Genomic DNA, 13,852 nt, shown 5'->3' with positions numbered 1-13,852 from the left:
GGGATAAAGGAGTACAATGAGATTGGGAGTGTAAATTGAAACTTCCCTTATATCCCTTGGGGGCTTTTGGCTCTATTTTCATCTGCAGGCACCTTTGTACGAAATGAGACAGATTGAAAGTTGCGATCCTGCCTTCTGCTCTAGACACAATGAAGCCAGTAGAAATGCGATTATTCAGAAGGGAATACAGCTTCGAAGTGCAGCTCTGAGTTGGATGCTTCTTTTTTTTCAGAAAGGGGCGCGCGTTTTCCAGGGCTCTCCGAGTGCGGAGATCCTCTTTGCCAAAGCGGTGGTAGCCGCCTGCATCAACAGGCTGTGGCTGGCTGAGCTGCAACGCTCGAGGTGCTGCGACCGGTGGCGGTGGAGATTGTGGTTCTGTCTCAGCTTCTGGCCTGGGGAATTCAATTTGGCTCTCAGCAGTCATCGGTGCCTGTTCCTGCTGGATTGGCAGCACGGTCACAGGGAAGAAGGATAAGGGCTGCATGACAATCCCTTTATACAACGTGTGATCCCATGATTTCAAGAGATTCTTCTTAAGTGTTTGGTTTTTAATTAATTTTATGCTGCTCATCTGATCAGATTCTGTAAAATCCTTCACTCTGCAGCAAAAGCATTTGCAAACTGATTGTTCCTCCCTTTCTCCCTCTCGTTTGCAGCAATATGGGATATAGGCCCAAAGGTTTCCGTTTGTGTAGGTTCTGGGTGCAAAGCCAAAGACTCATGGCGAGCCCCTTCCTGCTGAACTTGACTTAATGAGATGGTAGTAAATGGCCAATTTAATTGACTGCAGTGTACCTGCCATGGGGGGACTCTTGGGTTATTGCTGGTATTTGGGAAGAAAACTAACACACTTTAGCAATATTTTTCTCTAGGTGCTAATATATTTTGAACTCATTACCAGTTTATTGCATTTTCCTCTTCTAACTTTTAATAAGACAATATTGGTTTTAGGAAGTGGGGTAATGATTCATTTTATAAAAGATATTTCAGGAGAACTATACATTTTTCAGTTAGACTCATACAGAGAATTCAACAAAAAGCTGAAAATAGGAAACAGTAAACTTTAATTCTTTGCCTCTTTTCAAAAAATGGCTTTTGTGTTTCTCAGCAAGCTTTCATTTTCATCAGTCTCCAAATATTTGTCCTTGTTGTTACTGGTGCACCTAACACGTGTCAACAAGCTGAGCCATGCCTTTCTACTGTATTGTTGTTGAAATATTGGGCTACACTTAATAGATGTGGAATCTTATTTCACCTGTATAAATCAAAAGTAAAATCCTTGCTTCAGGAATTCACGTGTTTCCATGAGGAGTTACTAATGGGAGGTTGGAGGTGCTATGAATATATTTTTCTGGAGGCCGGTGTTTTGGAGGAAAAATTTATTTTTTTGACAAGGCAAAACTCAATATTAGTAATAATCTTGGCTCTTAATCTATTTTCGAGTGTCTCTCCATAAACATTAGGTAGAAGGGACTGCAGAGAGTCCTGTGGAAGAAGACTGGCTCTGGCAGGAGAGGGATGCTCTCCCATGGAGAGAGACAGAGAGGGATGATGGTGCTTACGTGAGCAAAGGATTAGCAGATAATTGGGGCTGGCGTGGGGGGCAGCACAGGGGGATGCTGGAACATGTCAGCTTCTAGGGTGAAAGCATTATTCAGCAAGTACATTTGTGCCATTCCCAATTTATTCTTTGAAATGAAATAAGGTGACCTCTTTGGAGTGACAAATGGAGGGTTCATTTCAAGGCATTAATTTCTATGAAAGAAATATTGATCTCGTTTTGAATCTTATAACGCTAATACTGTAAAACTACATGTTCTATATTCTGTATTTTATTCTATTAAATGAGTTTTGCTTGGAGGCATCCAGCACAATACTCTGCATCGTAATATCAGCTGTTGTTATTTCTATTTATGGTGATATTCAAATTAATCTCAATGAGTGACAATGCTGACTGTCCCAGACATGGGACTATGATGAATTTTATCATAATATTGGAAGATACGAAGCATGTAATTAAGGCTGTTTGGAGAGCATGGAATCCAATATAGTCAGGTCATTAGTGTGGTGGAGTGGGTATCCAGGCAGAGAGAAATCTGAAGAAAAACAAGTATTTCTAAAGCCTTCCTCATTACTGATGATTCACAAGGTCCTATAAAGCCCTTCTGCTGAAGGCAGTAGAGGTATTCTGAATCATCACCAATTTAGCTGAGAATAAAGCATGGTCCTGTTATGGGCCCCTAAAATATGGTAGCCCTGCCCTGCCCCAGGCCACCAGTCACTGGTGCACAGTCACCACGCATTTTACCTGGCCGAGTAACTCATACCTGCAGAGCTAGCGTAGTTCTTCCATGGAATCATACTACATCAGGAAGAGAGACTTCAAATGACAGCAGTTAATACGTAGGAACGGTCTAAAAGCTCTTTAATTTCTGTGTCCCCATGTCGTCGTGCTACCCCTGCACGGACAGCACAGCAGAGGTTGGCATGGCACGGGGGGGTTTTGCAACTTGGGGGCTGCTGAGTGTGACGGAGCAGGTACTGCGGTGGGGTGTGCAGGCTCCCGCGTTCCGTAGTTCGTTACGAAGCCCTTCGCCGGCGCCGTGCACACGCGGACCCGATGGCAGGGTGCGGGGTGGTGCACCCCGAGCATCCCTACAGCGGGGCGGCTGCGGAGACCTCCACATCGGGGCCTCGCTCCTTCTCCGGGGGGTAAGCACCTCCTTTTGAGAAAATTTGACAAGTGGTGTTACATTTCCAAAGAAACCGTAACTCCAGCAGTGTTGCCCAACTTCCGTCTAATTTAGCCTGCATTGTGAGGAGTGATGCTTTTGCTGTGTCACTTGGGATGTTCGGGAGAGGCATTAGCGTGCCGTACGAATGGGAGTGCGTTGCAAAGTATATATCCTCTTATTCCTTGGCTGATGGGGTAATGCAGGCCAATGCCTCACTTCCAAGTACTTTTAAATGAACTTGGCAAGCACGCCCAAATGCCTGTGAAGTGCTCCTAACTAGCGATCGCCTTTCTCCTTGAGTAGAGATCACGAGAAGCACTCAGACTCCCTGGCCTCTGATTTAAATGGGAAGAGAAGGCAGGCTGGGGAGACCTTCACTTCTGAATGCCGTGTGCTGCCTGGCGTGGCACAGATAAAATCTTTTCACATGTAGGGCACATCAAATAGCTCTGGTTTTGTTAAAAGGATTGCCTGACCTGTGGGGGTGGAGGGGACGGTTAAGAGTAGTCTAGGGCTGCAAGATTTCATTCTGATGATGGTTCTGCTTAATGTCTATGAATATGTTTGTGTATGTAGGTGTTTTATATATATACATACGCATATACTTGCATGTATATAAAAATACCTTTTTTTTTGTAGATATTTATGCTGTAAACGTTAAGTGACCTGTCTTCTAACATTTTGCTCAGGGCTAAGGCTGGGACGGGGAGAGCAGGCACCAGTGCCAGGACATGGTGGGCGAGGAAGGGATGGAGCACGCCTCCGCTTTCGTTGACTGCCACTGCTGTCAGCGTGCCGACAGTCATGTCACCCGCTTGTTTGGCTTTTCGATTCTGTCTGTCTCGCATTATTATGATGTTAGGACTCAGAAGAATCAATGATGTGTGATTAATAGAGAAAAGACGTGTTTTAGTAATACAGAGCCACCTCAGAGGCGTTCAGCAGTACAGTCAATGGGTTGTGTTCAGGCTTGGCTGTTCCTACCCGGGGAGGACAGGCAGAAACCGTGATGGAAAACAGGGGGAAGACGGTGGAGGGGTTGGCGTGTGGCTGGTGCGGGGTGAGAGGGTGCTGGAAGGAGGATGCTCTGCGGGACCAGCTCTCCCTCCCTCTCCTCCCAGCAGCAGGAGCCTCAGGTCTTCTCCTGGCAGCAGCTCAGTGGCTTTTGGGACCCCAGCATGGGCAAAGAGGATGGACAACAGGGCTGTGGTGGCCATTCCCTTTGTGGCAGGCTACTGGCCGTGTGCCTGCCACCTCTGCCTCTGCCTCGAGCTGCTCTGAGGGATCCAAGGGAGAGTCGAGGTGGGGTGGAGGAGCTGAGAGCGGTCACCGTGCAGCGCATTGCCCTGGTGGAGGAAGCGGCCAAGGTCGAGTCCGGTACCTGCACAGCCCGGATCAGTGCCAGGCAGTGACACGGGAGTCCCAGGGAGGACACAGCCCCGTCGGCGTGTCACACGGAGGGTAACTGGCACGGGGCCGCTCGCCTCAGCCCAAGGGCAGTGCCTTGCTGGGGCTGCTTTACTGCTCCCAGTTCAAAAGCCAGATAATCTGGACCTGCCTTTGGTGTGGTCCCTGTGCTCCCTCGCCTGCTGTAGATATGCCTTTAGATCTTGCTCTTACAGTTTTACAGCTGGTTTTGGCTTTTCACTTGCAGGTATAACAACTGCTGACAAAGCCAAAACCTTAAGCTATAGTTGTCCTGAAAAATGACTCTGATCCAGGTTCTCCTCAGGTGGGTTGATACAAACCCGTATCTCCACTTTCTGCATAAGAAATTTCACGTTTCTGTGGCTGATAGCAGGATGTAGCAAGCAGCCCAGCGCTGCTCGGGGTGCCCGCAGGCGGTGGGGTTCAGCGATCCGAGCCCCGTGGAAGGAGCGAGCATCGCCACCGTCAGTGCTGCAGCCTTAAGGGGAGCTGAAGGGCGAGCCAAGCCCCGCGCTGCCTTTTTAAAGGTCACCCCTTGTCACTGGAAACGGGAGAAAGTTGATTGCAGCGTGGTTATGGGGGATTTGCAGGGTTAGCTGGAAAAGTCACCCTTTTTGTTCATAGACCAAATTTCAGCTATAGAAATGATGGTGTAAGAGTGAATATAGATCCCTGCATGCGATTTTTGTAGCAGCCCTTTATTACTATCCTATGCAAAGGCACTAATCCTAACTTTTCTTAGAAGAGTGCCCATACATAAATAGGACCATAAATCCAAAGAGTGTAGAGGATAGAAACACACACTTGTCTTAGCACAATTTTCCAGCATTTTCTTTGCATGCTCCAGCACTGGCTGATGTCGGTGGGAAGGCAGCAAGCTGGGTGAGGACCTCACTAATTCGCTTGGGCAGTTTCAAGCATCCCTTGGCCCTGGTACCCTCCCCTCAACCTCCCGCTCCGGCCCCCTCGGGTGCTCCCCTCCCGTTCTCTGGGAGCAGAGGTTATCGATGCGGCTCCTGCTGCCGACTCCTTCAGCGGCGGTCCTCCGTACTCGTGCCGAGTCGCTGGTCTGAGGTGGGACCCATATAGCCAGGCTGGTCCGAGCAGATGCTTGGCTAAGTTCTTTTATAAACTTTTCTGAAGAATATTCTACAACCTCCATGAAAGACTATTTTTTCCCTCTTAATAGTCAGCTTTTATCCTCCTTGCTGGAAATTTTCCTGGTTTTGTTTTGACTGTACTTTCACAGCAGGCTATGAGGCTTAAGTGCAACACAAGATGCAATAGCAATCTTCCTAAAGGAAGACTTTTGCTCTCCCTTCTATGCTGGAAGTGAGGTACAAATAGTAGAGGTTTGGAATGCTTTAATGGGAGAGATTTATCCACAAGATTAACATTCACTCAGCTGAGACTTGTGAAACTCCATCTGATTCAGGCTCGAGATGTCAGCCTAAATTTCCAGTGGTCTGGATGGGTACTAGTGGTTATTTTAAATTCTGTCTCGTCCCAGTGATGCATTTCCAGTCTAGGCTACCTGTGTTAAAAACCAACCAAACAAAAACCCCGTGAGAAGTTTGCTTCCACAATAGCCCTTGTTTAAAGAACTGAAAATTTTACAAATGAAGAAAATAATAAAATCCCAATTCTCTCTATTCAGTATCTTTGATACTTTGATAGGGGACAGAGGGTTCAGGATCTCAGGAGACCTTTGTGCCTACATTGTCTCGGGTGGAAATGTTCAAGTTCGGTGCCTTACAAGTTTGTTTTCTTTCCTGCCATTTTAGAATTTGTGTACGGTAAAGCATTCTGCAAGCCCATATGCAGAAGATTTTCTAATAAATTTATTATTTCATAAATATTTTAATAACAGTAATTATGCATTCATCAGAATGGAGATTTGTTTCAATGTCATTAAATTCAGCCTCGTAATTATATGCATGGTATTTTTGCACACAGTACAAACTGAGTGCAATTGCTTTGTAAATGTATTGCAGCGCTTGGCGACACAGGAGGAATTTACATTTTTGCAGGATTGTCGGCCCCAGCTATATTGGCATGTTAAAGATACTAAGAAGAACAGGACAGCAGGCAATTTTCTTCTATGAGAATGGAGGATTTTGGCCTTAAAAGCTTCAGCGGCCTTCTATTTCCAGCAGCAACAACAAATGAGCTCCTTAATACAAGATCACAGATAAAATGCAAATTGTGAGAGGCAGAGGTGCTGGTTGCGCCACAGCTGATGTGATCATGAGGAAACCGCACAGACTTCATGGGGGGCACACTGGGAGCCCAGTTTGAGCACACCGGAGCAGCTGCTACTGCTTGCTGGGCTATCAAAACACTGCTAAGACTGAAACAAATTTACTTTGGAAATAAACTTATAAACAATTTTTGTGATAAATCTGTACTTTTTTTTGAACACAAATTTATGTTTAGACATCTTGAGGTAAACACAGACCAGTTAGTATTAAAAGTTCTGTTGCCAAAGAAAGCTTGACTAGACCGACTAAAAGTTTGATGGCAAATTCCCTTTTCACTGTGAATATGGCCCTTCATCCTGGGAGAGCCATGCATTTGCTGCTTTCTAAGTACCTCTGCTTGATAAACACAACTTGGTAAGCTTAATCAACATTTTTGGTTTCAGTCATGATATCAGAGACCACTAATGTTTCATCCCAGTAATACAAGACTCCATGTAACATACTTACTTTAAACCCTGAAAATAGATATAAGCATATAGTCTCTAATTAAAACTGAAACAAAGATTATCTTTTTTTCCCGGATGAGCTCAACTGGCTGTAGATGTTTGACAGATCTCTGATGCTCATCTTGAGTTTTGACAGTGTCCCCCATGTATCTTGGTACTTGATTTCCATGTTAAAAAAAAAAATAAAAAAAAATCAAAGGCAACTTGATCAAATCCCACATATCAGCCTGCACCTTGTGTATCTCAAGGACAACACAGAGTTTAGTATTCACTGTGTTACATTCTCCATTGATTCCCCAGTCCCCAGCCTTCAGCATTTGAATTTTTTTTGACACTCGGGTCCATAAGCACCTCTCTTGTGCTGTAAACACGTATTCCGGCTGTGTCCAACCCTTGCTGCTGCTCTCCCCATAGAACTTCAAAGTTCAGAACTTCCATCTCGGCTGATGCAGCCAGAACAACCTGTGCTGCCTTCTCACCCTCCTGTCCTTCCTGTTGTGTATAAAATGGAGTTGGTAAAGGCCTCTCGGGGGTGTTATTCATGTTACCTTCCTTGTTGTGTCTTTTCCACTTGCTGTTTCTCTTGCATTCTCTATCCCCACCCATGGCGAGAACCCTTCCCACCCTGCCTGCCCTCCCAGGAGGATGCGGTGGGACCGTGGCTTCCCAGAGGACCACCCACCTATTGCTGGTTAACGAGGGCTGATGGCTGGGTTTATTCAATTTAGAAAAGTGATTCTGTATGGCTGGGGTCAAGTTCCCTGCTGATGGATATAAGTGGAGCTCTGGCAGCTTACACCAGCTGAGGCTGTGGCTTTCTTCTCTATGTATTTATTCCCTTTGGAAACGGGTACATTCCCCAGGTCTGTGATCTTTGGGGCAGCAGGTATGCCGAGATGCCCTTAGTGTATGGTTATTTCTCAGGGCGATGCATGATGAAGAGATGAATATGAAACAATAAGGTACAGGTTAACCTAATGGATGGCTGAAAGCTAATAAATTATCCTGTTGTCTTGAATTTCATGACAGCTCGTAAGAGCCTAGACAGCATCACCACCAGTTTTAATTGTGCTAGTGCCTTGCAGCTATAGAAACAAGACTAAGTGCCCAGAGTTGTTTCCCGTGCTGATCCCATCAAGATGGAGTCCTAATAGGTAGGATCAAGGCCAAATCCCATTTAATAAAAAAATGGCAGGAATAAATCAAAAGTTAAAGGGAAGCTGTCAACTCAAATTTGGCTGGAAGTTGTTACTTTTATAGAAATAAAATCCAGCTAATAGAGATGCTTTAGTGATTTTTAAAGAAGGTAATTTTGCGGTAGTACTTCAATGCACAGAAATGATATTGACAATAAAAATTAATTAAATGATTTTTTTTGTGGTTTTGTAGTTTTTCTATCTGACAGCAGTACAGAAAATCTCCGAGTATTAGTGATGTAAAGGAATTATCTTTTTAAGGTGCATATACCACTACTACAGTGAAGGATTTTCAAAATTAGGAAAGGCTGTTTTGATATCTGGCTTCCCCAGCAAGTCTGCGGCAACTGGGAGCTCCTTGCCTGTTCCAGTGCTTGAAACCATTTCCTGTAGGAGCATGTTAGTGTCCTAGGTAAAGTGATTTGTGTACTGCATGGGATTCTGGACGTTGACACAAAAAAATTAATTTTCCATCTGCCTACAGCAACCATGATGGCATCAGCCCTTAGGGGGTTACAGCTTGTTTTCAGTTTGTTGGCTAAACTGGATATGGGGAAATGGAGAAATGACTTGGCTTCTTCAAGCTTCATGGAGGATGTCCAGGACTGCTGCAGAAGTTAAGTCTGTAACGCATTGAGATCTGTAACACATCTCAATGTGAGACCAGGCGGATGGTGTGGAAGTCCATTGGAAGGCAGCTTTCCATCTTGAGGAATATTTTTGTGATCTGGTAAACTGTGAAGGGCATTAAATCCTTGAAGAAGTGAAAGAAATCACAAAAACATTTTTTTCCACCTGTGATAAATGTATTTTGCTAGAGAATCAAATTGTTATTAAAAAAGCCTCCAAACCCTGTGCTTATTTTCTCAGGAAGAATCTTCTTACATTTCAGAAGAAAATAAATACCTCTAAGCACAAAAGCATGAGGAATGAGGCTGATAACTCTTCTAGAAAATGTCCTGCTTGAGACAAGCAAAGCTTCTGCTGCTCTCTCTAAGAAATCCATCTGTTAGTGAAATAATAATTGCTTATTCAAATGTGCATTATATGGCTATGTTTATGATGAATGCACGGGTGTGAAATAAAGCCTGTATTTGTTTCTGAGCATGTATCTATGCTGTGCTGTGACCCTGCACTTAATATTTACATATGTAACGGCTCTCTCCTGATTATCATAACTCAGCAGTTGCTCCTGGCTCAAAACTCTTATCGGCCCCAGTGAAAATGCCACATGCAGAATTAGAGCAGGGCCGTCAGCCATCGCACTGCAGCCTGGTTTGGAGCAGGTTTGGGGCTCCTCTTACGGGTAACACGGCATGTTTGCATGTTAGCAAGGAAGCAAATGCTGCAGCAGTCAGGTAGCTGAGGTGTATCCTTCATGGCTCTAAGCTATGAAAAAAGTTGTAACAGTTTATCAAAAATATTAACTGTGCCACGGGGCAAACTAGCTGATTTGTGGTACCTCTGTGCAGCAAATTATTGTACACATTTTTATGCAATGGTTTGTTTATACATATTGCTTTGTTTTTCCTTTTGCTACTTTTTGAATTGAATTTTTTAGCAAAGAATGTGTGTGCTTCTCCCTCTTCCCTCCCTCCACTGTTCCTCACTCAGCTCCTAAGCAGTTTGGAAAATTGGTCTGACAGTTGATCCTAATCTCCAGGGTGAATTTTAGATAAGATGCTATTGGGTTCATGAAATGAAGATTTTTTTTCTCATGCCATTAAAAAGGTATCATTGAGCTAGCAAAACTAGCAAACTGTTCTTTTTGTCTTTCCTACTGTTTTTTGTAGAGCATGTTAAATCTTATCACTTAAATTATAATAAATATGGCACACATTAAAACCAACAAAAATAATGAGGTATAGTTTAAACACACAGCTACGAGAAAACATGATCTTTCTCAATTGAACTGTATTTGTACTGTTCATGAATCTTTCTGTCATATTTGTTGACTGAGGTTTGTTTTTTTTAATGTGCTCCATGAAGACAAATTAAAAGTGTCAGTTATTTAATGAAATAAAATTGCACTGAGGTTTGTGCTACTTTACCTCTCAGATTTGTGCTTTGCATTATACCTGGTACCCTGAATGTTTCTCGGTGGTACTGTGGTTTGCTAAGAGGCGAGATGGAGTCTGGGCTATAGTGCTGGCTTGCTGCGGCATTACCCGGGGAAGGGTGGAAATGCACCCTGGGGTTTTGAGAGGCTGGGGATTGTCAAAACCAGTAAGTGTAAATAAAGTACATTTCCAGTTCCTCCCATTTTCATTTTATCCCAGCCTATGCCTGAAAGCCAAATCATTATATTGACTGTTAGTATAAAACTTCATAAGACATTTTGGTTTTAACTGGTGGTAGTCTTTTGGAGTGTTTCAATGGTGAAAATTAAAGTTATGATGAATTACTCAGACCCTTTGTTTGCAGGCGTCCTTCTTACTGCACCGATGCTCTTTGCGTGATCCTTTTCCCATGGTCTACGTTTGCAGAGTCAGTTCCTTCGTTTGCCTTGGGATGGCTAAATCCATCTTAACTTTGGTTGATCGGTGGGCAATGTAGGGATGCTCCTGTATTGGGAGCGCTTTCTCATGCTCCATGGTGTTCTCCTGGTGACACTGGGACAGTAGATGATACGGGACCTAGCGACTCCGTCGAGAACCTACAGCATGCCTTATAGAGAGCCTTTCAGGAAAGGCTTTAGGTGCTTAGTGAATTACCTGGGATGGTTATCGCAGGGAAGGGGCATGTTCAGGCTAAATGACAGCCTGTCACTGCACCGAACAAAATACTCTTATAAGCTACAGCAATTTTAAAAATAGAAACCAGGGAGAAAATGGACTCGAAGGTACACAGCACTCAGACAGACGGGAATTGGTCCTAATGGACCTTAAGCTGTGCTAGGGATGAGGGGCTGTGAGCTCAGCCAGGGCAGCTAGCTGCAGGTGGGAGCAAAGTCACTGCTCTCATATGTCTCCCCTTATCAAATTTATTTTTGTTCCTAATTTGGACAAAGAGCTCCCTCAGACTTGAACTTCTCCTTGTTTGGCTGCTGCGAGGGGCTGCTGGCAGCTGGGCCGGGTGTGATGGGGGAATCAACTGCAAAAACACAGCTGCTCCGTAGGACTTGCTTTACTTTGTAAACACTTGTTTTGTATGAAATCTGTTGGGCCTAGATTAGATAATACTGGTTTCACAAAGTAATACGTGACCTGGCTCCCGAGTCTAGCAGATGAGTACTTGGTGTAAGCCCAGGAAAGACGGAGATGTGATTTTTATCTACTCCTGCACGCTCCTTGCTCTCAGTCCTGCGAGCTTTCCACGTGAGCCCCCCAGCAGCCCCAGGGACCCTGCTCGTACCCGGGGACTGGCCAAATAATTCCCCCATCGCCCGGGAATCCCCCGTGGGTGCTCAGACTGGTCTCACCGATGCTTTCTGCAGCCGAGGGATGCGCGGCAGATCCGTAGCACTGGCGGCTGGGGTGAGCAGGGTCTGTCTATTCCTTGTGCTCCGGTGTGGAGGAGCTCTCTGGAGCCTCTCAAACTTGGCAAGTTTTTTGGCAGAACAGTAAAAAAAGGAAGAAAAAAAATTTTTGCTCTCCAGGTCGTTTTTTTACACCTTACCTCCCTCCCAGTGCTCACATAAATTAAGCAAAATGTGGTACAACCGGAATCTTTTCCTTAACGGTTGGCAAAGTGTAGTATGTACTATTAAACTTGAATCCTTTGGCAGATGCAAAACCCACAAAGCATTCACCTTTTTTTTTAAAGGCATACTTCTCATCTTAATTTCAGGCATCACAGATCTAAGAAAAATATTTGGAAAACATTATTTGGGGGTTTTTGACCTATAAAATACACCCTGTCATAGAAATCAGGGTGTAACTCAGCAGAATTTGTGTCTAGTGTATAAGTCCTTCACTATGAGGACTATCCTAAGTACATGGGTCTGGAAAGCTGTCCAGCAAGGTTTTGACCTCAACTGGGGCTTCTAACTGCCAGTATAATACTAAAAAATACAGAAATTATTGTAATGACAGTGCCTAAACAGCTGGTTTTTTGGCTGGAGTGAATTTGTCAGCAGAATTGCAGAGGTTGCCCTTACCTTAGGATTTTGCTCATTGTCTTTCAGAGCTGAACACAAAATCTACCCATAAATAACCAGCGCAACATTTTCTTGCACAGCTTTGAAAAGAGAGAAACCCTGCCAATAGTCTAACAGATTAATAAAGTGAAATGTCTTCTCATGCAAAAGAAAATCCTGTCCACTTTTAACACGGATTAATCTCTGACTGCCAGGTTTGCCGACTTTTCAACATACCATTTCTTGGCTCGAGAATCCCAGTTGATCAGGAGAACGATGCACATTATTTTGGCAATTAAGTAGTATGACCGTCACTGGCTTTGGTCAGATGGATGTGCTGGTATTGTCAACAGCTTCGACGTAATAGTAGATGGAAAGAGTTGTGGTGACATCTGGTTTCTGCATTGGCTAATATTTGCGCCTAATGTAGCTTTGGGCATGAACCAAAGGTGGTATGGATGAACACAGAGTTGTGGGAGTCTTAACCCCAGCCTGCATGAGGATTAGTGCCTTTTTCTTGGCAGTACAAAGGGAATCAATGATATCTTTAACGTCTGTGTAAGAAGCCTTATCCCTGAATTGTCAGAAGTAAAACCTTGGTTTTGCCGCTTCAGAAACGCAGGTGGTTCTTACTGGAGCTCTGTTAGGACCAGCTCACTGATACCAGTTTGAATTGCGGAGCACTAAGCACTGTGAAAATCCGGCCAATGTGGATTGTGGGTATTGCTAGGATGGATCCTAAGAGGAGGCAAATGTGTTCTAGTATTATTTTTTTTTCTTTGTGTTAAAATGAACTTTTCAGGTTAATTAGTTGATTTTTTTTTCCCCCGCTTTGCACTTTATCATTATGTATCTCCAAATGAGCTTGTAAATTCACACCTTGTTGACAAGAACATTATTCTGGGGAGTAGTGATCACAGCTTTGCTGGTAATGTGTCTAACCAACAGCATCTATGCGGTCCTGATGAGACAGGAGCGCTGCACTGGAAAAAGCAACAAATAGAGCTATCTAGATAAAAGGAGAAATGCGATCATATGCTTTATTTAAGATGTGAACACACTCTTCAGATTTTGGCGACTGGCATTTTTTGTAAAAAAGCCCCCACCCAGTCAGAAAAACCACTTAAAACTTCAGATTTTTTTTAAAAAATTGCAGACATAACCCTGCCCCAAAGGTTCAAAACTCAAAACATTGTGAATTTTTAACACAATTATTTCAATGACAGTGTAGATTCTCACAGTAACTCATGGCTACAGGAGCTAAGATTATAAAAAAGTCATGCAAATACAATTGCAACAGCAGTAAAATTACAAAGATCTAAATGTGCTGTAAGGTGCTCAGGACATTTCTCAAGACTTTGTCCAGTACAGGAAAGAACATAAAGTTGAAAAAAATGTATGTTTATAGGCAGTTTTTACATTTTAATTCAGTAGGTTTCGGCACTTTGACAAGTGAAGGTAGTCTCGTTAAAAATCAAGAGGTCTCATGCTCTCCGATTTAAAAATACCCACTAGTACAGAAAGCTGTTGAAATTTGATTAAATTCTTACATGGTAAAAAATTGTACTCGTGTGGTGTATGAAGTAGAGCACGTAAGGATAATTCACGTGTGCTGAAGACTCATCCGTGACCTCAACTGGGGAGCCATGTGGACCTATCGTGTTGATGGTTTTGCACTTTTCGACTTTCTCTCTCATATTTAGTTCAC

At 43.8% G+C, this 13,852-nt stretch overlaps 1 protein-coding gene across 2 annotated transcripts in view; it reads left to right on the top strand.

Moving 5' to 3' along the window:
* GRM7 (glutamate metabotropic receptor 7) overlaps positions 1-13,852 on the top strand; it is a 308,320-nt gene that overhangs the window by 5,297 nt on the left and 289,171 nt on the right. The window lies entirely within an intron of this gene.

This window comes from Buteo buteo, chromosome 21, assembly GCF_964188355.1.
Source record: "Buteo buteo chromosome 21, bButBut1.hap1.1, whole genome shotgun sequence".
Lineage (NCBI taxonomy): Eukaryota > Metazoa > Chordata > Aves > Accipitriformes > Accipitridae > Buteo > Buteo buteo.
Note: the sequence above shows the minus strand (reverse complement) of the source record. Positions and strands in the feature narration are given on the sequence as shown.